The 13,537-nt window shown below is 32.0% G+C and overlaps 1 pseudogene; it reads left to right on the top strand.

Annotated features, from left to right (window-relative positions):
- The first annotated feature begins 6,098 nt into the window (after positions 1–6,098).
- LOC114033964 lies at positions 6,099–10,733 on the top strand (annotated as a pseudogene).
- The last annotated feature ends 2,804 nt before the right edge of the window (positions 10,734–13,537 follow it).

Genomic DNA, 13,537 nt, shown 5'->3' with positions numbered 1-13,537 from the left:
GAATATCATCCTGTCAATAGACTCATAAATTATTGGATACATTTACATTTTTGCTTTTTTGAATGTTTTTATTTTGCATTACAAAGATTTATAAATTAAACCCATTTCATAAGAAATCTATAACAATTTTTTTTAAAGTGAAAAGGATAATATAGTTACCATCTTTGAAAGTGCATGCAGTATTTCATATCTGTAGTAATACCTCATCTTCTATTTTTTAAATTAACATAAATATATTTTCTCCTCCAGAACATTACATGCGATTTTTACAACCTAATTTCTAGTAAACATATTTGCTAATGTCTACTGATTATAGTTAAGCAAAAAAAAAAAATCCCTAAATTTCTGTCTGTCTCTGTGTCTCTCTGTCTCTTTGTCTTTCTGTCTCTCTCTCTCTCTCTCTGTCTTTCTGTCTCTGTTTCTTTCTCTCCCTCTCTGTATCTGTCCTTCATTAGTCTGATTATACATGTGTGTATGTACATATGCGTATATGCATACTTACCTGCACAAACACATAAGCACACATGTGTATTTATCATTCTGTACCCAAAATCCATCACTTCTCCATAATGGCTAACTACCTAGCATGCTTCTTTAACAGTCCTCTGGGATTATGAATAGGCACTGCATTGATTACAGTTCTTACATTTTTCCAATTGGTTTTTACAGTGTTGTTGTTATTGTATAAATTGTCCTTCCAGTTCTATTCATTCTCCATTGCTTTAACATATTCTCAAAATTATTGATTTTTATAATATTTATGTTTCAGTATAAATTATTATTCTAGTTCTGCTTACTTTCCTCTGCATCATTTTATACAAATTTTTCTATGTCTTTTTAAAATCATGTATTTTTTTTTATAGTTCTATAGTATACCAGTACATCACATTCCAGTATTACAACTTATTTGGCCATTCTTCAATTGATTGATTTTGGAAGAGAAGTTTAGAGAATATCAACTTCAACTCTTTCATTATTTTTACAGATGAGAAAAGTAAGACTCAGAGATATTAACTCACTCATGGACACATACTTAATAAGTGTTAAGAGCAGGATCTGAACCTATATTTTCTTTCCCTCAATTTTGCATTCTAACCACTATGTTACAATGCTTCTCCCCATGTCCACACACAAAATCTTTCTCAAGTCAGTAAATAAAATCTAAACAGCTTTCTGATGCTCTCGTGGGATACTTTTTTAAAAAGAGTAAAATAAGGCAAATAGTATTCTCTTTCATCTATTGGGCAGGAATTATATTATCCTAATGTTAATGGATATATGTATCTATATATGTATCTATGTGTGTATATATATATGTATATACACACACGTAAACTATGTATGTGTGTATATGTGTGTATATATATTATGTGTGCATGTATGTATATATGTGTGTATGTGTGTATATATATGTACTGTGTATATATATTATATATATGTATATATGTATATATATGTATATATATATGTATATATTTACAAAGCCAAACTCCTAGCTTTCATTTGTTTCTAAAGTTGAAGGACACATGGAAATGTCTATGAATCTTAAAACATAAGATAGATGAAATCTTTGTTGTCATTCACAAGGAGAGCCAGTATGAGTTCCAAGTTATGTATTTAACAATTTGTCATATTTACATTCATTATCTAATAAGTTGTTGTTCAATCATTTCAGTCACGTCCAACTCTTCATGACAAAATTTGAGGTTTTCTTGGTAAAGGTACTGGATTGGTTTGCCATTTCCCTTCTCAAATTCGTTTTAGAGATGAGGACCTAAGACAAACAGGGTTAATTGACTTGCCCAGGGTCACATAGCAAATAAGTGTCCGAGGCCAAATGAGTCTTCCTGACTTCAGGCCTAGTGTTCTATCTACTGCACCACCAAGTGGCCCTAAAAGACAAGAACAGAATGAAAATTAATTATTTATTTGAAATAACCTCACAGTTTCATATATTCATGGCCAGCTTGCTCAAAGATTAATAGGTTGATTCTTTAATATGATTTATTTTAACTCTTACAGGAAATGACCTTTGTTCTTCATAATTTCCACAGTAATTTGTGCTTTTCTCAAACACTTAACTCCTGTACCATCCTTCATGGCACAAGCTATGCATAATTTATTGTTTTTTTTTCCTTCTTTATTATTAGGAGAAAAGCCTGCACCTAGAATATTTAATAAATGGGTGGTGCCTTCAACTGAATTGAATTCAATTAAAATTAGAATGTGGCTCCCTGGGGGTCCTGAGTTCTCTGCCATTGGAAGTCTTCAAGCAAAGGCTGAATAGTCCTATATTTGAAAATTATAGGCAGATTTCATTCTATGGGTAAGAGTTTGAATAGATAATGTCTGAGTTCCCTTTCTTCTCTGCAATTTTATTTTCTGATTTTACAAATTCAATTTCTTTCTGGTTGATTTTTTTTTGCTTTTAAGGCTTAACAAAAGGAAAAAAAAGAAGAAAATTGTAACAAACAAAAATTTTAGATAAGACTTTTGGAAGACAAAGACATGCAGTCCTTTCCCTACACATGTAACATTAGATATCATAGACAGTAGTTGTAGCAGGAAGTCACTGTGGTGTTCTCATAAAAACAATTTTGCAAAAAGCATAAAATACATAAAATGTAAGTCAGAGATTACTCTAGATTCACTGCAAAAATAGTTATTCTATTCAGTACTTAATAATATTAAGCAATTTATTCTTAAATCTTATGATACCTTTCCTCCAAATGAGCTCAGAGAGCTTCTCATAGATTCAATTTGATTACCACAAGTGGAGAGATGACTGCATAATGTAGAAATGCAGTGCTAAACTGGGAGCAGAGTATTATCTGGATCTTTATGCTGACTCTCCCATGTCTTAGCCTTATGACTGTGGACATATCACATTAATTTCCTGAATACTTTAAAATGTGGATAAAGATACTTCTTATGACTCTGTAATAGGAATATTGTGGTGATGAAATGAAAGTATGCATTTGTAAATAGTGCATTTGACAAGTGTCTATCATTCCAGACTAGAAATCTATGTTTTGTACATTCTTGTTAATTAGCCAACTATTACAGCAAGTAAATATTAGATAATAATGATATCAGGTGACATTCTGTGGTACTATGAGATGGTTGTGCAAACTTTCAAATGACTAAGGTTTTTGTTTTTATTTTTGTTTTATTTTTTTTTTAGTTTCACAAAAGTAACATTGCTTCCACTGTTCCTCCCTCTCTATTTTTAATCAAAGCCACATAGGCTTTTATGTAAGTAGTAAAATGGATGGAATGAATCTCATTAAAACACAAAATATAAATCACAATATCTCTTTCATATCCATACTTGTTTAGACCTTCATAGTCAATTTTCATTATGCAGTAGTCATTATTGTGCTAAAGACTCCATCAATTTTATTCTGTACATTTTTGGTTAAGAAGCCATGTCTTTCAAGGCCAACAAACATGAACAGAGAATTTAGCATATCTGACATTTGATTAGGAGGAATATACTTCTTTATTCCTGGCTAAATTGATCAACGCAGATGGCAGCTGAGTCAGGTTGTGGAATTAGTTCACAGGAAATGATGCATAAGAAAAAAATGGGAATAGATGAGAATGAATAGAAATGAATTAGTGGCTATCATTTTAGACCATTTCCCCTATTTTCTCAGTGAAAAAGCCACAAAAACAAAATCAGCAAAAATTAACTGCAGAACATTTGTTGAAAATAAGAAGTTGATGAGAACTTTATTGCAAACTCACCCATATCTCAAATTAACTTGGACTTTGCTATATAAATGGCATCTTGGTATCTTTCTGATTATAACTTTTTAATGTTTGTCACAAAGTCAAGCCTCATCTCTTTCTTCCCAAAGGAACAACCCTCAATTTAATAAGAGATACATGTGAAATCTTCTAAGCAAATAATGATCTTTGGAATTTTAATGGAAAATAAACAATTATTTCCCTAAACTAGCTTGTAAATGGGAAATTCCTACTGAGTTTTCAAGCTTATAAAGCAATGACTGGTGTTTATGATCTAAACATCAAGCACACTTCTCTGAGCAGTCTGTGTAGAAAAAGCTTACTTCTCCCTAGTTTTACAAAAAGAATGAAGAGAGAATTCACTTGCAGATTTACATGAAATGAAAAAAGAATGGAACCTCTCTCCCCTTTGCTCCTATAATCTCCTTCTTTTTTTTGTTTTCTCTATTAATCCATTCTTTTGTCTTTCTAAAGTCCATGGGCTTCTGGAAAGGACATAGTTTTAAAGAAAGATAACCTTTTTTTTTAACCAAAAGTAAATGCTTTCTAAAAACATTTAACAGTGAAGGAAATAGCCCAAGTAAATAAATGAAATTTAAGTGAATCAATGTTAATATTATGTCATCTCTATATTATTTCTGAGAAAGAGCTTCTAAATATTTTTCTAATGCATTAATACTTCTTTTTAAAAAATACTCAGTATATTTAAAGTGTATGATATTTAAATATGTATACATCTGAAATAGAAATATATTCTTGACTATCTGAATTTATATATAACTTTTAAAATGTTTTTTGATTGGATGATGGAATTTTCCTCCCTCATTATAAGAACTGATAATCATAGGTTTTTTGACAACTGTTACTGGAATATATTATTAAAAATTTTTGCATGTTTAATGTCTTCTCTTCCATGTTGTAATGTGTCTGATGTGTTCTTCTGTCACATAACACACAGTGTCTTACACAAAGATGTTGAATAAAGATCCTTTGGTTGATTGTTAAACATACATATGTGTAAATTTCTTTTATTTTCTGTGATAAGGACTTATTATTTTGGTACACTTGAAGAGGTAAGCAGGAATTTCATCCTATTTATCCAGAATAAAATTACTGTGTTTGTATGATTGGGAGAAGAAGCTATGAAAACCTTACTTCTATCCATGATTCCAATAGGTATGTACTATTTTTGGAGATAAATTACAACATGCTCATTATATTTTATAGTAATATGGATGTAAAATATAACTGTGAATAATCAATTACATTATTCTTAAAATCACATCAAAAATTACTTGTTTCCCCATATATAAATATTTATTGTATTTTTCTAATTAATGAAGATTAAACTACTTACAATGAAGGATGTCAATAAATACCCTCTAATGCACATTTTTTTACTATTTGCATTTTAATGCGTTTTGAAATGTTAATGAATGAAGGGAATTTGCTAATTACCTTGATGAGTGTCTCAAACACTAGTGAACTTTGTTAGATGAATTAATATTAGTTGCTCCAATTAGGGTATCCTAATTGCTGAAAATAATTAATGTTTTATCTAATAACCTGAAAATAAATTTTAAGTATTTATTTCCTGCACTTCATTTTGACAAACATCACTAATGATAAATGATGGACTGAGCAAATTAGTATTGACCTTTAAAATTTTATAATCAAAAGGAGTTGAATGTGAATTTTGAAAGCTATCATTACATATTATTTATCAAGTAAAATTACAGACACATACACACATATTGCTAAGACACCAATAAGTTAATATAATTTGAAATCTAGTGAGCTTTAATTTAAAAAAAAAACATTTCACTTAAAAGGCTACTTGTAAGGTTTATCAGCTTGTTCTTATTTTTTTTAATCAGGAATACATTTAATTTTGTAATAAGCACATTAACAATTCTGGCAAATAAAAATTCCTATAAATTTTACTGAGCATATAGCACAGCTTACAATGACCTGGTTCTTCCAAAACATAAGTAAATGAATTTTAAAATTTTCTTGTATTAAGTCATCATGCAAAATATCTTTCCCAAAAGTGAAATAAGATAATTTTGTTTTTTAAATTACTAAAAATAAAGATTAAAATACAATATCTTAAAAAGGCTTTACTTACAACTCTGAGAGATAAGTACATTTTTGCAATATGATGATTATAAGGTCAGCTTTATGTTGGACTGCCCTGTATATGGGTTTAAAATTCACATAAATCCTCAGAAAACAATTACAGTTATCATTTCCTCATCACAACTTTCCCCATCGCCATTTTAGTATATTGTGCATTGGCATAAGAAATTAAATAGGGATATTTCAGAGTTTTACAGCAACCGCAGATGACACACAATGGCCAGCAGGTGACACAAAAAAAAATTTAGAACCTGAGAAATACATAAAATATATGTATAGTATTGAATAATATTAACATATTTTATCTTTTAGTACAATAAATATGACCAAATACTTAACCTTAAATTCACAATAAGGAACTGTAAGTACCCCATAAAAGAAAAATAAAAATAATCAGAATTCTTCTCTGATATGAAGACAGGGCTAAAACACTTTATGAGGATTTTCCAGAGCATAGGGTGCCATGCCCTTAAACCCTATAATGTGAAAGGGTAACTATACCTAATTTTTACTTCTAGAAATACTAGTTACTGAAGATGGAAGAGGAGAGGAAGCAATATAGTTCCCCCGACATTTCCCTGCAAACAATTTTAAAATAATGTCTCTAATAAAATTCTGAAGTGACTGCACCAATAAAAAGTTGGAATGAAGCATTTTTTCCAGCCCAAGACAACTTAAGCAGTTAGGAAGAAAGATCTGTGACACTGGAGTGGGGGCTGGCCCAGAGAATACACGGTCGTAATACCAACCATGGGTCTTGGAAGCGGCAACAGTTGTAGCAGCAACTTCAATAGCTCTAAGCTCAGAGAAAATAAGGGGATCTGGCAAATGATCAGAAAAAGATAACAGGGGACTTTCGTGCTAGCAATAGTCCCAGGAAAGTGAACTGTTTGGCAATTTCATTCCCCATACCCATTGCCAAATCACATTCCCAAGGCAGAAAGTATTATTTTTCATCACAAGGGAAAAAAAGATCCTGAGGAGCAGTAGTATTTGTGGCCACAAGGGATCAAAGGCCCTTCCTGGGTAAGGACCAGAGCACAGACCAGGAGAGCATTGACCACACTTATCCCTGATTCACACCACCCTGCAAGCATCAAAAAATTCCATCTCCCCAGAACTATCTCTGAAAACAACAACAATAATAAGCCTGAACCTTGGTACAATCCCTTTCCCCCCATTCCCCTGCTCCCAGAATAGAAGTCACTTTTAACATAAATTTCAAAGTCAAGAAATAGAGGGAAATTATCTCATGTAAAAAAGGCATGCAAAAAAGAGCTTTAACAGCAGAGAGGAAAATGGGAGTGAGGGAGCCAGCAACACTTGAACCTTACTTTCATATGAATTAGTTCAAAATGGAAGAATTGATATACAAACTCAGTTTGTTATAAACATTTTTCTTACCCAGCATGAAAATAGGAGGGGAAGGGGATAAGAGAATGAAGCAGATAGAACAGTAGATTAGAAACCAGAATCCAAAATTAAATTGTTTATAAGAAAAACACTTGAAACAGAAAGACATGCACAGTTAAAATAAAGAAAATACTATATATTAGTATTTACCAATACAGACTGAATGATATATGAAATACAAATTTTAAAATCCTCATTTAAAGAATCTATTTCATTGGTCCATTTGGCTTTGTATACTCAATTATATTAATGACAACCTTACTTAAAACTTTCATAATAGTTACTCTTTGTTCTTTAAGTCTTAAAATATTTTTAACCAAAGCCAATACAATGATAACCTTAATAACATTATAAACTAGACATCCTATGTTGGGCTTTATTACATCAATGATTCAGAGACTTTCTATTCTCAGGATTCCTGCTGTGGGGCTTTATTATAGGTGAAACAGTGCTATAATGAGCTTCTTCTGGGAGCCTATTAGATTGAATCCAGAAATACTGTTACAGAATGACCTCTAAGAGTTGTAAGTCTCCCTTAACAGTGATCCAAATCCCTTGTTGAGGAAATCAAGGAACAAAGAACGGGTCACTAGTTATTGGTCAGAATAAATGCCCCAAGTAAATGGCATCATTATAGCTAAATAGAGGAGAAAAAATCAGATGCTAAAGCATAGGCAAGGGGCCTGTAAAGTATTTAACTCATGAGTAAGAGCAGAAAGGCTGGACTCACTCTCAGTTGAGCTTTTTGAAAGTTTACACTTAGCACTGACCAATTCCCAAATATCCACAGAAGGCCCAAGAAGGAGGTCATTATAGACTGAGCCAAGGCCTCTACCTTCTTTCTTTCTTTAGCTTTTCTATGGCATAGACTTTTTTTTAATCATATCATAAAAATATCACATAAATGCTTCCCTACTACTGTGATTCTGGGCTTTGCCAATTAATTTGTAGATCATATGTTATGTAGCAAATTTTTGATTATTGCGGATTAACAAAATACATATTGGGATAAAAAGGATTTAAGATGTGGAAACCTTTCCTTCTATAAGGAAGAATTAAATATATTAATCCTATCATATCAAAGATAATTTTTGGGGGTTTTTTACTACTTCCTCCAATAGCCTTCATTAAGGAAAATGTGATTCCTTTCCTGGAGACTTATGTGACATTTCATTACCAAGAATTTTCTCAAGTTTCTGTCAAGTAGATGACTTTTCTGTACTCTCAATGTTAGAGGAGTCTCAAAAGCAGAAGGAATGCTACTTTTTGAATTCTAAATGAAGATTAGAGAAAAAATGTCATATTTGTATTAAGGTATAACTTCCTACTAACATCACTTTAAATAATATAAATTTAAATATTTAGAACATTAGAATGAAGTTGCTACGTGGAAATTCAGAAGACATGATATAAATGAAAACATTCCTGTTGATCAGTTCTACTATTATCTGATCTCCTCTTTGACTTTATAATTAGGCTACAATGAAGGTGATCCATAATGGACATTGTCTTTGTTGTCTTCTGATCATCTATTTTTCTTTTTAAGTAGTTCTCTCTCATTAGTTACTGAGTGATAGCACCATGAAACAAACTGCAATTTCATTTCTGGATATCATTCCAGATAACTGAAAGTATAAACCAAGTTGTATTTTTTAGATAAAATACCAATCCTGTTAACAGTTAACATAGTCATGAATACTTCTCATCCTTAGAAAGATATATGAAACATGAAAAAATAAGTACAAGCTAAAGTTTATGAGGGAAAATGTAATACTATGTACTTTCTCCATGCGGTGATGTAGAGTCAGATATGACTGAATGATTGAACAATTATGCATCCTAAAGGTCAACATTTTTAAGAGTGTTGAAAGCCTAAAAAGCATATTTTAACTGTTTGGAGGGATTTTTGTTGTTGTTGTTGTTGTTGTTTTTAAATTTCACCATACCATCTGCATGTTTTTTTTCGAAAAAGAAAGAAAAGCATTCTCTGCAGGTAGTTCAATGTGGAAACCCCTCACATGTCACTGACACTATTTTTTAAAGCTTTGTTTCCTGTACTCCACAGTTTTTTTGGTTTTGTTTTTAATGCAATGATGCTTTTACCCTAGAGGCTAAAATACTGCCTTGATGGAGTTCTTCTCTATAGTGTATTAGATTTACTATTTGTACTAATGGGCAAAACTCCTATAAGTGCTTTCTCCTTTTGATTTGCCACTGTCTATTGCAGAAATTCAGCAAACTTGGATTCATATTCTTCTTTTTGAGGACTGCACTTAAGGCTGACATAGGTGAGAAGTGGGCAATGGCATGCTGAGATTTACACTGCTCAGAAAGAATTTGTTCCCCACTGACCACTGAATAACAACAGTTGGGAAAATATTTTGTTAACCCAGCTTCTCTGTGAAATAGTCTTTTCTAAAGTGAGCAGACAGCTTGGGACCTAGAGTAAATTGTGCCGTGGTCAATATATTTTTGGCTTGTTTTCAAACTGAAAACAAACAATAATCTTTTTTTTTTCTAATAGGCCACAACTTTATTCACCATGCTCTTGGTAGAGCCATTTCAGAATGGTACATTTATTTCAAGAAAAGAGTATAAGTGAAAGGACCACTTTAAAATTACAGAGCTGAATGTCTTGTCATAATAGTTGTAAAAAATTGCCATATACATTAGGGAATGCCTGGGGTTTTGGCACAGAGAATGAAAAGCTAATGGTGACAAATTAGATGTCATATTAGGTAAAGGTTCAGAGCAAATAGTTTTACAAAAATATGGGTATATTTCATGAAAAATTAAGCAATTTTGGCCCCTGCCACCACCCAGCAACCACTGAACAACAATCCTCTCTGTTGCTTCAAAAAAGTTGTAGGGGCCCAAAGGTCATCTTGAAGGGTTGTTTCAAGTATGGAGCAAAAAACAGAAGGTGCTGAGAAAAAACAGCAGATGGCCTGAGGATACAGAGAGAAAAATGAGACCAAACTAAGAGATATCTGCAATGATATACTGTCAGTATTGGAAAAGTTCTTGATTCTTAATGCTTTACAAGCAGAAAGCAAAGTTTTATATTTGAAAATGGAAGGAGACTACTACCATTATTTGTCTGAGGTGGTGATGACAAGAAAGGAACAGTGGATCAATCACAAGCATATCAAGAAGCATTTGAAATCAGCAACCAGTGCAACCAATGCATCCTATAAGACTGGATCTGGCCTTGGACTTCTCTTATATGTTCTACTATGAGATCCTGAACTCTCCAGAGAAAGCCTGCTCCCTTGAAAAGACAGCTTTTGATGAAGCCACTACTGAACTTGATACATTGAGTGAAGAATCATACAAAAACAGCACATCAACAATTCAATTACTGAGAGACAACTTTACTTTGTGGACATGGGACACTGAAGGTAGGAAAAGGAGGGGAGAATTATTAGCCTTCCAACTTTAGTCTGCCTCATTCCAATATTTACACAGTAGACCATTTATCATTTATACTGTCCCACAAATAGGTTTTGTTTATTATTTATGACATGTTTGTGTTACTTCTATTTGAATTCCTATATTTCCCATGGTTTTTATGTTAAATAATAGGGGATAAGAGCTAGTTAAAATTTGGGAAGTTATCTGTTTTCATCTGAAGTGACCAATATGGAATTTTTATACACATTTTACATGTTTGACATGGTACTTTTCATACTTCGTGATATCACAAGGCCAGTGTTAAAACAGCTTCCATGTCTAAGCAAAGAAAACTGCCTACATATTGGTGTCTCAAGGTGGGGGATAAAGGGATAATTGGTTCCAGTCACAGGGGCAGTTACTGTGGGTACTTTAGGGTTGGAGCACTCATAGCTGTGGTAGAAACAGATGTCCCATAGATATTACATGTCATTCCATGTATATCTGTGAAATACGCAATCTCAATATGTACACCTTTATGATTGCAGTTGCAAAAATGTTCCTTAAGATAAAGTTTTAACCCAGTTAATTTACTCTGGAGAAGGGCAGAAATGGCTCACATTCTATTATTTGTAAAGTTACCTGCTGTTCACTTTTATTATTTTTGCTGCACATTTTGTTTATATTTAATTGGTTTAGGTAACATAAGAACAAATACACAATTAAAGATATGGTAAAAATGAACTGCTTGATATTTATAAAGTCACAGTATATAAAGTATAGCAGTAAAACTATATGTATATATATTTAACTTTTTTTCTAGGTCTTTTGCTTTGTGATTTTTTGATACTTGACTAACACACATGTGCTGTAAAAAGAGTTAACAGGGAAATAACTTCAGATGATAGCTAGATGATTTGTTTAATGTCTTATGAAATTTTCACAAACAATCCAAGCATAATTGTTAAGAACACGTGTCTTAAGTTGATGTAAGTGGGATGAAAGTTTTATGAAGGGACTTTTCAACTACTTTCTTTACAGCTTTAGTTCAGATCTTTAGTTCTGAAGTTTCTCTAAAGGAAATTGTATATTTTGAAGATTTACTTCCCATTTGGTAGATAGATAATGGGCTGTAAAAACAAACAAAAAACTATCAAATGGCAAAAGTTCCATGTGTTCCATTTTGTTCCAAACATTACTCCCCTCTCCACCATCAGGATTCTCAGTTTCCATTTTAAAACAAAAGGTAGTGGTCTTAATAAAATCATATGTTCCACTTAAATTTTTGGTATGGCATTTCTCTAACTTACAGAAGTTAGAAGTCTCATAGTCTGTGGTGACATTGGTTAACTAACAGGTTTGTTCTTCCAAAGTCCCTCTTTAAAAGAATCTGTTGCTATTCTTATAGCCTGTCTTGGATTTTAGTTCAATATTTCAATTTGTCAGGTATGCCTTTTACCCTCTTCTCTTTCTGCCTTGTCACCAACCACACTCATTTTCTGATGGTGGAGTGGGAAGGGAGGGTTTTGTGTGGGGAAAGAGAGCATAATATTTCTGCCTTTGGTATCTGAGATTCCTTTCTTCCTTTGCTTCCATCCCACAAACTTCTTCCTATTTCCTAGAGGAAATTCTCCCTTAATTTAGTGAGATAGTGTTTCTTTTTTTTTTTTAATGTCACGCTAAGCCATACCTTGAATGGTCTGTTATTGTGTGCCTTAAACTCTTTCCCTAACCCAATCTTTTCACCAAGTGATGGTGGGATTGTTTTACCCAAAACTCATGCTGGAAAATCTTCCCCTCACTACACTTGCAGAAGACATTTAAATGGAGAATAACATTTAAAGAGAGAAGCATATTTTTTGTTATAAAATAGCTCCTCCAAGGCAGGGACAATGTTTTTCTGTATGTTCTGTATGTTCTATTTTTTATATGTTCTGTATGTTTCAGTGTACAGCCAGTACACTGCAAATGCTCAATAAACATTGATAATGTGAAGCAGTGAATCTCCATGATAAAAAATAAGCAATTTTGAAACTGCTGCAGATTGTTTTTTAAAGTGTTTGTGATCATTACCAAAAACTTGTTTGCATTGTTTGCTAAAAATTGATCCTTAAAAATTTTTTTCAGAAAAAAAGCAAACTTCTCCCTCTCCCAAGCCTTCATACTTACAATATTATCATAAAAGCAAATAAAAGCAGAAATTACACAATACACTTTCTCATCCATATGCTATGAATAGTTTTAATAATAATAAGATACATTTTTCTCTCTCCAAAGATGAAGCAGACAAATGAACTTTGGTGTAGAATATTGATCAAGATTTTCACTATATAAATTGTATACACACACACAAATATATATTCATAAGTATGTATATGTATACATATATACACATATATATTTATATGCATATACACATGCATATATATTTTTTCATAAATGAACAGTTTGAACAGCTTAAAGGGACCATAGATGCTGCCAAGTCTAATCCCTTTATTTTATAGGTAAGTAAACTGAAGTTAAGAGAAATGAAGTCACTTAACCAAGGTCATAAGGATAATAAATGTTAGAGATAGGTTTTTTTATCTAGATGATCTCATACCATAAATGAGGATCTAGTCAGACTATAATATTTCATAAATATTTTGAAAGGAAAAAGAAAAGACACATGTAGGATTTTAATACACCTATGATATTTAATATCAACTGTATTTTTTAAGATGTTGGGTCTGTTAAATGCAACTTTTTCTTTAAAAATTATAAAATACACAAAAACAAATCTCTATATTGATTTCTCACAGATATAGTAAAAGCTCTAAAAAAATCTTAAAGTTTTAAA

Source organism: Vombatus ursinus, unplaced genomic scaffold, assembly GCF_900497805.2.
Source record: "Vombatus ursinus unplaced genomic scaffold, bare-nosed wombat genome assembly UNPS02007647.1, whole genome shotgun sequence".
NCBI lineage: Eukaryota > Metazoa > Chordata > Mammalia > Diprotodontia > Vombatidae > Vombatus > Vombatus ursinus.
Note: the sequence above shows the minus strand (reverse complement) of the source record. Positions and strands in the feature narration are given on the sequence as shown.